This window comes from Sinocyclocheilus grahami, unplaced genomic scaffold (assembly GCF_001515645.1).
Source record: "Sinocyclocheilus grahami isolate Dianchi unplaced genomic scaffold, SAMN03320097.WGS_v1.1 scaffold830.1, whole genome shotgun sequence".
Classification (NCBI taxonomy): Eukaryota; Metazoa; Chordata; class Actinopteri; order Cypriniformes; family Cyprinidae; genus Sinocyclocheilus; species Sinocyclocheilus grahami.
In genome coordinates this window covers 281,100-292,387 of record NW_015506009.1, presented here as the reverse complement: position 1 = coordinate 292,387, position 11,288 = coordinate 281,100, and the positions used below count along the sequence as shown (strand labels likewise).

Genomic DNA, 11,288 nt, shown 5'->3' with positions numbered 1-11,288 from the left:
ACAAAATAGTGCAGTCATTATAAAATTTGGTTCCTTGGTTCCTTTTTATTTATTTTTATTTTTTAAATCTATTGAACATTGGTGTTTTTAATCACATGGACATTTTTATAAAATCGGTGTTTTTAATCACATGGACATTTGTGCCATTTTATAAAATCAATAGGCCACAAGAGACTGAGAGAATTTTTATAATTTACTAAAAATTTACAATAATTTACTTTTAAAAGGCTTTGCTTCACATCTCACCTCACAACAGCACTGAAACTCACAACCAGGATAAAATCATTGTGACTCACATCTTTGTCAGACTTCAAAATAAATCCACTGATTCAGAAACAATGAATATTTCCAGCTCCCAGAGGTGTAAAGTATTGGAGTAAATGTAATTAGTTACTGTACTTGAGTATCATTTCGGGTACTTTGTAGTTATACTGAGTATCAAAGATATTAGCAACTTTTACTCTCTACTTCACTACATTTTTGAATGAGTATCTGCACTCTTTACGCCACTACATTTGAAATGAGTGTTGCAGTTACACACTACATTTTGCATGGACCTAGCTTTTTCTGCAGCAGTTTATTTCTGCTACAAAAGACTTGATACTGTCACTGAAAGTACCTGTAAAGTACTGCATCTTGTGCGTTTTGCCCTTACTCACCCAAACTTTTCAACAAGGCTACTTTATGTGAATGCAAGTTCCTTAGCAAGTATTTGTGAATCACAGGTGTTTTATGAGATGAGGACATGACTGCAGCCGGCAATGTGGCCCAAACCAGCACATCCATTGCAAGAAGGCTTCGGCTTTTTAATTTGACTCATCCATTATACTGAAAATACCTTTTTGAAAGATATTGTTTTTTGTTTTGTAATTTTGAGGTGTTCAGTTTTATTTTGGTTTTAGAAAATAAATGTGATTGCTCTCCTCACAAATCAATGTTTGTAGTCAGTTTGTAGTCCGTTTGTTCATTGGTTCCCCTTGATTAGTCTCCCCAGGTGTGTCTTATCTTGTTAAGCTTGTTAGCCCCTGTGTGTTTATATAGCCCTAGTGTTTCTTTAGTTCCTTGTGAGTTGTTGAATGTAATGGTTGTCTGTTTGCCAGTCATTCTGTTCTTTGTTCCCTTCGGTTTTTTACTTATTGTTTGTTCTAGTTTTTACGTGAAATACCAGCACATAGATCCTTGCCTCTGTCTGTTTTCCGCAGCTTCTCCACAACATTACAGTTTTTGACTGGCATGTCTCTTTGACTAGTGCATCTTTGAGCCTATATTTAGTATAAGTAAAATACTTAAGTACTGTTAAAATCAGATACTCTAAGACTTTGACTCAAGTTGTTTTGGAATTGGTGACTTGTAACTTGTAATGGAGTAATTTTCAGGTATCTGTACTTTTACTCAAGTATGGTTTTTAGGTACTCTTTACACCTCTGCCAGCTCCTAAAGTATAAGACAGTGTGGTTTCTCCTTCATATACATTTGAATGATAAATTAAGATTTTTTTTTCACTATTCTTTTAGGTTTTTCTCTTCTCTATAAGCCCTTTGAACAACATCACTACATGCACAAATACACACACACACACACACAAACACAAATACAATCGCTATGAGTCCATTCAGTGCCACAAATCCTGAGAGGTAAATCTGCCAGGACTGGCAGGGAAATGAGAGGGAGTGAGATCAGAAGAAAAAAGAATTAAATAAAAATGCAATAAAGCTGCCTGTGTGAAATCAATCTGCTTAGAGTTTTGCTTAATAAAAATTCATGAAGAGCTGCTAGCCCAGAGTTCATAAGAAATATTGTTGTTGATATAGAGGCAGAGCCGGACAGTGTCTTATCTGTGTGTGTGTGTGTGTGTGTGTGTGTGTGTGTGTGTGTGTGTGTGTGTGTGCACTCACATGTGAGCGACAACTGTAGGAAATATGCCTACTTTGTGTGTCTGTCCCAACTCTACAATAACATTCAGAGAGGATAATTTCCTAAAAATATGTTTCTCTGAGTTCAGCAAAAACACAAATACAAAATAAACTTGTACAAGATGATGCATTGGTGTTCAGAAGCCTACTGAGTAAATGATCTTGAATGATTTCTAATGAATAATGTGAATAAAATTTCAGTTTGTTTCAGAATGAGATTCACTTTTCTGTTAGTGTCTGGTGAGTTTTTTTTTTTTTTGAGTGCACAGTAAAAAAGAAAGCCGTATCTCACAACATCTCCAGCAAAATCTCCACAAAGACAGGGCCACCAAATAACGAGGACATCTGGTCACCTGATTCCCATCTCTCTTCAAGGTCTCGTATTAGAGGAATTACGGAAATTGCTTGCACCATCTAAATCTTTATCTCTGACAGAACTCATTTTATGGGCTCAACATCTTAAAAAAGACATTAACATTAGTCACACATCAACACAAAACCCCCAACACACACCACATCCTTATCACACAGGCCTGAGGAAAGTCAATGCACACTCTGACCAATTAACAACACACCCTGAGGAGTTTCTGGACAGATTACCGCAAACAAGCTACTTGCACTTTTTGCTGCTGCAGTCTAATCATGTTGAGTGAAGTCAAATCCATTGTCATTGTCATTACAGGCTAAGAGTAAGAAAAATACATGAATAAATACTCACTGACTCATGGTGGAATGTGATAAAGATAGCTAAAAGCATTTGATACCACAGAGAATAAATAACAAATGCAAACTAGATGCATATTAGCATGTTTGCCAGGTGCATGTTCAAAATAACAATTTCAATACAAAATAAGCAAGAAACATACTTTACAATCTTCCAAAAAACTACAATATTACAGTATATATATAAAAAATGAAACATTAAAAAATATATATAAATCAAGTTTTGATCTCTAGTAGGCTATTCCATCCACACTTGCATTTAGCTTAAATGTAGGCTATACTGTTATTGTTGTCCCTAAAATACATTTTAAAATATGTTTGCCATATGAAGGTATAATGTAAATATATTTTCAGTTCAGTTTCACGTTTTAAACTCAACAAAATAGTAAAATACATATATCAAGAGCATGCTCACAGTTGAGAACAAAATAGCATTTGGATGAAGTGGATTAAAGCCCTGCACGGACCTCAAATATAGGCCCTAGACCGTCTTTTTTTTCCCCCTTTTCCCAACAAAAGCTTATACTACTGTTACAGCAAAAATAGTTCAGTTTTGTATGTAATTGAAAAGTGATTATATTTAGTTTCGTTTTTTTATAAAGTTAATTTAGAAAAACGTTTGGAGCATTTATTGTTTGTTAAATGTACGTTTTTTTTCTTTTTTTAACTAACGGCCAGTGGTGGACAGTGAATTGATCATAGCCTATATGTTTGATCAATTTAGCCTTCCTAAAAATCATCACGACTCGCCTAAAATAAAACCTATACATACAACAGTTCAAGCATATCACAATGTTAGTTTAAAGGTTTAAACTAGATAAATGTGCGCTGTTAGACGCATATCCAATCGTTTGTCCGGAGAGTGGAAGCTGAAGCGTGCTTTGCAGGACATGGAGGCGCCAGCGCGATCACTTGCGTTTCTTTCTAACAGTGGAAACAACTTAAAATGCACCGCAATTTTTGCTCATTAAGGTAAGAGTAATGCATCATTCTAAACTGTAAAGGGGCTAGTTTTATTTGTGTGCCCTCACAATATCAACAAAACGTTGTGCTTTTATAAAATACAGAAAACAAACGCTTTCTGCCGTCTCGGTCTTGAACAGGAGCGCTTCACAATGATTAACCTAAACTCAGCGAATTGCCTCACAGACATGATAAAAATATATAGAAACCTTTAAATTACTACTTTAAAAGGAAATAATTCAAATAGAAAATAGAAAAGCTTTCATTATGTAATCCGTGCATTTCTTTCTAAAGGCACATCCAAAGAGGAAATGGCGAGTCATTTTTTTCATCACCATAATTGATGGATGTCTAAAATATAAAAATAAGGAAAAGACTAAAACAGACCCAATTATAATTTGCGTTTTATTTTATAATTCCGTGCAATTAAAAAATAAAACACAAATTATAATGGCATATATGTAAAACTTTGTCCTATAATTGTATAGCTGCTTATATTTTCTGATTTCTGAATGCCTTAAAATTTAAAGGATTTGCTGCAACGCAATTTTGTCTGATATGTGAATTATTTATTAGCCAATTTTTTTTATCCATGCAGCAAATGCTTTAAAAAACAGTTTATTGAATTACTTTATTGCATTCCAGACACTTTTAAAGTACTTTTCACTATAAATTTTACGGGTAGCTTGAATGTAAAACATTGCCATGAATTCGTCGTATTCCCATTTGTAAAATAGCCAACAAATTAATTGTTGTAGGCAAACACGATCTCATGAAATGCGTATAGCATGCTTTTCTGCTTCTATTTGGCATAATATTTCTATGCAGAAATTGACTTTGGCATGCAAAAGACTGATACATTTATAACTAATGGCATGGCTGGTTCAGTCGACAGAAATACGGGACACACAGGCCTATGATAACTGCTGAAATGTTTGTGGGGCAAATCTGAGGTCAGTCTGAGCGCTCATGGTACTCACAATGTGTACAGCCGTACACCTGCAGGTGTCACTGACCCCTGGTGTAATCTATTAGATAGGCCCATGTACATCCATGTACATCCAAACACGTACAGGTGCATCTCAATAAATTAGAATGTCATGGAAAAGTTCATTTATTTCAGTAATTCAACTCAAATTGTGAAACTCGTGTATTAAATAAATTCAATGCACACAGACTGAAGTAGTTTAAGTCTTTGGTTATTTTAATTGTGATGATTTTGGCTCACATTTAACAAAAACCCACCAATTCACTATCTCAACAAATTAGAATACTTCATAACACCAATAAAAAAAAACATTTTTAGTGAATTGTTGGCCTTCTGGAAAGTACTTTGCAGGTGTTTTGAGTTGATTAGCTGATTGGCATGTCACCATATTCTAATTTGTTGAGATAGTGAATTGGTGGGTTTTTGTTCAATGTGAGCCAAAATCATCACAATTAAAAGAACCAAAGACGTAAACTACTTCAGTCTGTGTGCATTGAATTTATTTAATACACAAGTTTCACAATTTGAGTTGAATTATTGAAATAAATGAACTTTTCCACGACATTCTAATTTATTGAGATGCACCTGTACATACATTGAACCAAAACCGTGTTTTGTTTTTTTAGCCAGGTAGCCTAGATATTTAGCCTTTATCATTTATAACGCTACGAACAGTGATTAATTTGTAAATTGCAAGGTCCCGGAATAAAGCGGGGTGATGGATCCGGCAAGTTATCAGAGGATGAAGAGGTAATGGAGCATTTGCGCAATCATTTATTGGACCCACTTAAGTGATTACCAGCTTGCATCAGTTGCTTTTATAATATGCACATATAGCCTACTCAAAAAATCACGCTTATTTTATTGCAACATTTTTTTGTGTTTGGGTAGTTTTTGTGTAACCCATCTCCTGGAACAGGAGAGTCGCAACAACCCAGTGTTTGTAATGAGCACAGATATTTTGCATTCTCTTCAGGTGAGAGTAGTTCTCAGTGCAGTCGACTTGCATTTCTTTGGTCAAATATAGATTTGTGTATGTTTTATTTAATCTATAAAACAGTTTCTTTACTGTAAATCATTTTATTTTATGCAAAGCAAACCAAGTCACCTAAACAAGACGCATCAGTCTTTTTGCACAATTAAATGTTTCACTTTTACTTCTAAAATGCTTGTTAAACGAGTAAATGTAAGAAATGTTGTATAAATGTTTAAACGGTAAAATATGTTGTATTAAGAACTGTATTTAACTAAAATGCATTTAGAGAAAGAAAAGAAAGAAAGATCAAAAAATGTCAAAATAAATGGAAAAACTAAAACGAAACGAAACCAACAGCCGTTATTGAACACCTAGCTAAAAATAATAATCAAAAATAAATAGGCCTAATCGTTTTCTAATCAATCTCAGCATGCTTTAATTTTGTGTGGCTAGAGGTTTGCGTCAACAGCTAAGCTTAAATTAAAATGTCTTTGGTCTGCGCTCTGGGAGTGTTCTGTTAATTCTGCTAAACTTTAATTACTAAAACTAAAATTAAAACTGAAACTAAACCGTATGAAAACTAAATAGGCTATAAATCTGTTCACAAAATAAAAACGAAACTAAAATTACGCAAATTATTAATGAAACTAATAAAAGAAAATTGAAAGTGATATTTAAATAAAAACTCATTTAAAAATGCAAAACTATAATAACCCTGACACGAACATCTTTCATTGGTGCGTGAGAAGGGGGATCCGCCAAATGAGGATATTGGAATTCGGAGGTGCTGGACCGGACCCAGCTTGTTCAAATTACACCTTGACTACGAATAGGGATTTTGGCTGTACGAGCACGGCTTGAACAGGTTTCTATGTCTCTTAGTGAAAATGAACTACAGAGACTTCTGCTTTCCGTGTCCTGAACAACGTTTGTCGAGCTGCTTACCGGGAATTCTCCCAAATCTTCCTATGGCCACTTCAGGCCTGTACATAGGCTACACTTAATTTGCTTTTGCAGCTATACTAGTGGTTATTTTTTATTAATTAATTTTTTTTACGTTGCAGTAGAAAAAAATATATAATAATCAGAAAACATGCCAGTGTCTGCTTTATGTTAATACAGTTGTACCAATAAACAAAATCTCCAGTCTTTCACATGCATCTTAAAGATCATGTTTAATTGTGAATGTGAAGTGGGGGCAGCACGGTAGGGTTTTGCCTAGAGCGGCAGTTGAGCTCGCGCCGGCCCTGCGTATGGGTAATTTCAATAGGAATCCATTCAATCAGGAACAATATGTGAGAGCAAAATATGCAAATGTTCCAAGCAGTAAAGGTGGTCATGTGAATTTGCAGATTCTACTTGGTTTGAATGTGAAACCAAGTAGACCTTTTCTCCCAACAAATGTGACCACTGATGCGACTGCTAATCTGGCTACTGTGGCTGAATTACAGATATTCAGTATAACAGCACTCTTGTTCTTGTGATACTATTCAAACATAAAAACAAAGTCACTTCAGTAAGTCAACTAGAAGCAAAACCTTTACATCTTCAACATCCAAAAAAAAAAAAAAAAGCAAATTCTGCAAATTAGCTGCTTTGAGGAGTTGCATAAAGCCATACGAACCAAATCACTTCTGATCCGGCGCTACAGAGGAATTTGAATTGCTGTCAAGGGAACAGTCGTGGCACAGCACAGCGTCTCCGAATGGGCTGCCCTCGCTGGCTTTGTGTAAATATAACACAACACTGTTCTCAGGAACTGCCAGGCCCAAACACAAGCTGGCGTATCGAACAAAAGAGGAATGTCTCTGGTTCCACTCCATTTGTCAGACAGACAATAACCCCAACTGGTGTTTAACAACTCGCACAGCAGGGACGATCGCAGAGGTTTTAATTGCTCGCTGAGGACGTCTGTCTGCTGCAATGCTAGCGCTGTCAGAGAAGATCATTACACATAACGCCTCACGTTAACTTTATGTACAACATGACTGACGTTTTTGTTGCGCTTGATCTTTTTATCATGACATACATTTGAGTTATGCAACATGATCAAATATTTAATGGTTCATGCAATCAAAAACAGGATTTTATTTGCTCATTTGAAATAAATAGAATTGATATTGAGTGCTGAAGTCAATGGGTTTTTGGTTAAATGCCTGAAATAAAGTCTGTGGTGATCACAAGCTCAAGATATTTTCACCTTTTATTCTATGGCACAAAGTAAATCAAACCTACTTATGATTTTCAAAGGTTTTTGCATGTCTTGAAAACGGCAGTTGCTAACAAGTGTCTAAAACAACTCAAACCTTTTTTTAATTTTTTTTATAAAGACTGAAAGAGTTGTCAGAAGCTTAATAGGGATGTCGTCGAAGTCACGTGACCACGGTGTAGACCATTTACGTTTAGCTTTTTACTTATGATGATTGTATTTAGCCTACAAAATTGATAAAAGTTCTGTTCGTTTGTGAATAGCATCATGATGAACTTTGCAGTCACAAAGCTCATTTACTGCAGTAATCTAAAAGCCAATGGAAAAAATCTGGGTTTTACGTGTTTTCAAACAGCCGTTCAACATATTTAACCAATCCCGTCCAGATTTTTGTATGGTATTTATCAAACAACACCAAAGAGCTGCTCAATATCCATCTCCACTGTCACGGATTCTTCCTCTGCTATTCATTTTCTCATGGTAAAAATAGTCTGTTTGTGAGCAGCTCCAGTTTTATGAATATTCAATGACCAAAAAACGCAAATCTTATTGGTTGCTGGTTGTCTTCACAGTGGGATAGAAAAATCTGTCGCACTGATGGCATGCAAGTGTTTGAGTTGTTCTGAATACATATTGACACATTTGACAGTTTCATCCTGACAATTCTGTCGTATAACATATACAGTACAAGTATACAATTCCATCTGATTTTCGCATACAGTTACTCTGTTCAAATGTGTAAAAGAACGGCAGACGGGCTGAATGGAAATGCAGAATCACTCTCTGACAGTAGGTGGCGCTTATAGAAAAGCAGAAATAGCCTGTTTACACAAAGTGTTACTATACGTTTGTCATACCTGCTTGTCACTGAGAAGAAAGGAAGTCAAACAGTATTTGCATGCTTTTATTCAAGAGTACTAATACAAGAGAGCCGGTTACGGATTCTTCCTGTTATTCACTGTCGCTTAGCAAAAATAGTTTGTGAGAATCATCAAGAAGTCTTATGTAATAGCTGCGGCTCAGAGCATGTGACCAAAAGTGCAAAAAATACCGGTTTTCCCTTTTTTTCACAGTGTGATATGGAAAAGAGATTAGAACACAAACATTAGAACAGAACATCTTCACATTGACAGTATGCAAATGTTTGTGTTGGTCAAAACAGACGCATGAACAGCCATTTCTTCAGAACAAAATGTAAAGAGTGGTATTGTATTGACTGGTACAGTATGAGGCTGGGCCTTCTTCAGTGTACAGTGAGTGAGGAAGTGAAACCCACTCTTCACCCACATGTGTGTGTTCCTCTCAGGAGTCTGTGCGGCTGCTGCGTCCAGGCAGAGCGCTCCAGGAGGCGGGGACGTGCACAGGGATTCCCCATCCAGCCCTAACAATGGAGCGGGAAGGAAGGAGCACCAGCTCCTGTGCTTTATGAGAGGCCTGAGACAAAGACAGATCAAATAGAGAACCAGGAGGTCAGCCAGGTTTTCTCTCATTTAAACACACACACACACACACACACACACACACACACACAGACACACACATGACTATCAGAGATTCAAACATAAAAACAAAGTCACTTCAGTAAGTCAACTAGAAGCAAAACCTTTACATCTTCAACATCCAAAAAAAAAAAAAAAAGCAAATTCTGCAAATTAGCTGCTTTGAGGAGTTGCATAAAGCCATACGAACCAAATCACTTCTGATCCGGCGCTACAGAGGAATTTGAATTGCTGTCAAGGGAACAGTCGTGGCACAGCACAGCGTCTCCGAATGGGCTGCCCTCGCTGGCTTTGTGTAAATATAACACAACACTGTTCTCAGGAACTGCCAGGCCCAAACACAAGCTGGCGTATCGAACAAAAGAGGAATGTCTCTGGTTCCACTCCATTTGTCAGACAGACAATAACCCCAACTGGTGTTTAACAACTCGCACAGCAGGGACGATCGCAGAGGTTTTAATTGCTCGCTGAGGACGTCTGTCTGCTGCAATGCTAGCGCTGTCAGAGAAGATCATTACACATAACGCCTCACGTTAACTTTATGTACAACATGACTGACGTTTTTGTTGCGCTTGATCTTTTTATCATGACATACATTTGAGTTATGCAACATGATCAAATATTTAATAGTTCATGCAATCAAAAACAGAATTTTATTTGCTCATTTGAAATAAATAGAATTGATATTGAGTGCTGAAGTCAATGGGTTTTTGGTTAAATGCCTGAAATAAAGTCTGTGGTGATCACAAGCTCAAGATATTTTCACCTTTTATTCTATGGCACAAAGTAAATCAAACCTACTTATGATTTTCAAAGGTTTTTGCATGTCTTGAAAACGGCAGTTGCTAACAAGTGTCTAAAACAACTCAAACCTTTTTTTAATTTTTTTTATAAAGACTGAAAGAGTTGTCAGAAGCTTAATAGGGATGTCGTCGAAGTCACGTGACCACGGTGTAGACCATTTACGTTTAGCTTTTTACTTATGATGATTGTATTTAGCCTACAAAATTGATAAAAGTTCTGTTCGTTTGTGAATAGCATCATGATGAACTTTGCAGTCACAAAGCTCATTTACTGCAGTAATCTAAAAGCCAATGGAAAAAATCTGGGTTTTACGTGTTTTCAAACAGCCGTTCAACATATTTAACCAATCCCGTCCAGATTTTTGTATGGTATTTATCAAACAACACCAAAGAGCTGCTCAATATCCATCTCCACTGTCACGGATTCTTCCTCTGCTATTCATTTTCTCATGGTAAAAATAGTCTGTTTGTGAGCAGCTCCAGTTTTATGAATATTCAATGACCAAAAAACGCAAATCTTATTGGTTGCTGGTTGTCTTCACAGTGGGATAGAAAAATCTGTCGCACTGATGGCATGCAAGTGTTTGAGTTGTTCTGAATACATATTGACACATTTGACAGTTTCATCCTGACAATTCTGTCGTATAACATATACAGTACAAGTATACAATTCCATCTGATTTTCGCATACAGTTACTCTGTTCAAATGTGTAAAAGAACGGCAGACGGGCTGAATGGAAATGCAGAATCACTCTCTGACAGTAGGTGGCGCTTATAGAAAAGCAGAAATAGCCTGTTTACACAAAGTGTTACTATACGTTTGTCATACCTGCTTGTCACTGAGAAGAAAGGAAGTCAAACAGTATTTGCATGCTTTTATTCAAGAGTACTAATACAAGAGAGCCGGTTACGGATTCTTCCTGTTATTCACTGTCGCTTAGCAAAAATAGTTTGTGAGAATCATCAAGAAGTCTTATGTAATAGCTGCGGCTCTGAGCATGTGACCAAAAGTGCAAAAAATACCGGTTTTCCCTTTTTTTCACAGTGTGATATGGAAAAGAGATTAGAACACAAACATTAGAACAGAACATCTTCACATTGACAGTATGCAAATGTTTGTGTTGGTCAAAACAGACGCATGAACAGCCATTTCTTCAGAACAAAATGTAAAGAGTGGTATTGTATTGACTGGTACAGTATGAGGCTGGGCCTTC

At 36.4% G+C, this 11,288-nt stretch overlaps 1 long non-coding RNA gene across 1 annotated transcript in view; it reads right to left on the bottom strand.

Annotated features, from left to right (window-relative positions):
- Nucleotides 1-3,463, bottom strand: part of LOC107562622 (uncharacterized) — a 14,070-nt gene extending 10,607 nt beyond the window's left edge. Inside the window, exon 1 of the long non-coding RNA XR_001606007.1 lies at nt 3,380-3,463. This is a non-coding gene — a long non-coding RNA (uncharacterized lncRNA). The remainder of the gene's footprint in view (nt 1-3,379) is intronic.
- Between the last annotated feature and the right edge of the window lie 7,825 nt (nt 3,464-11,288).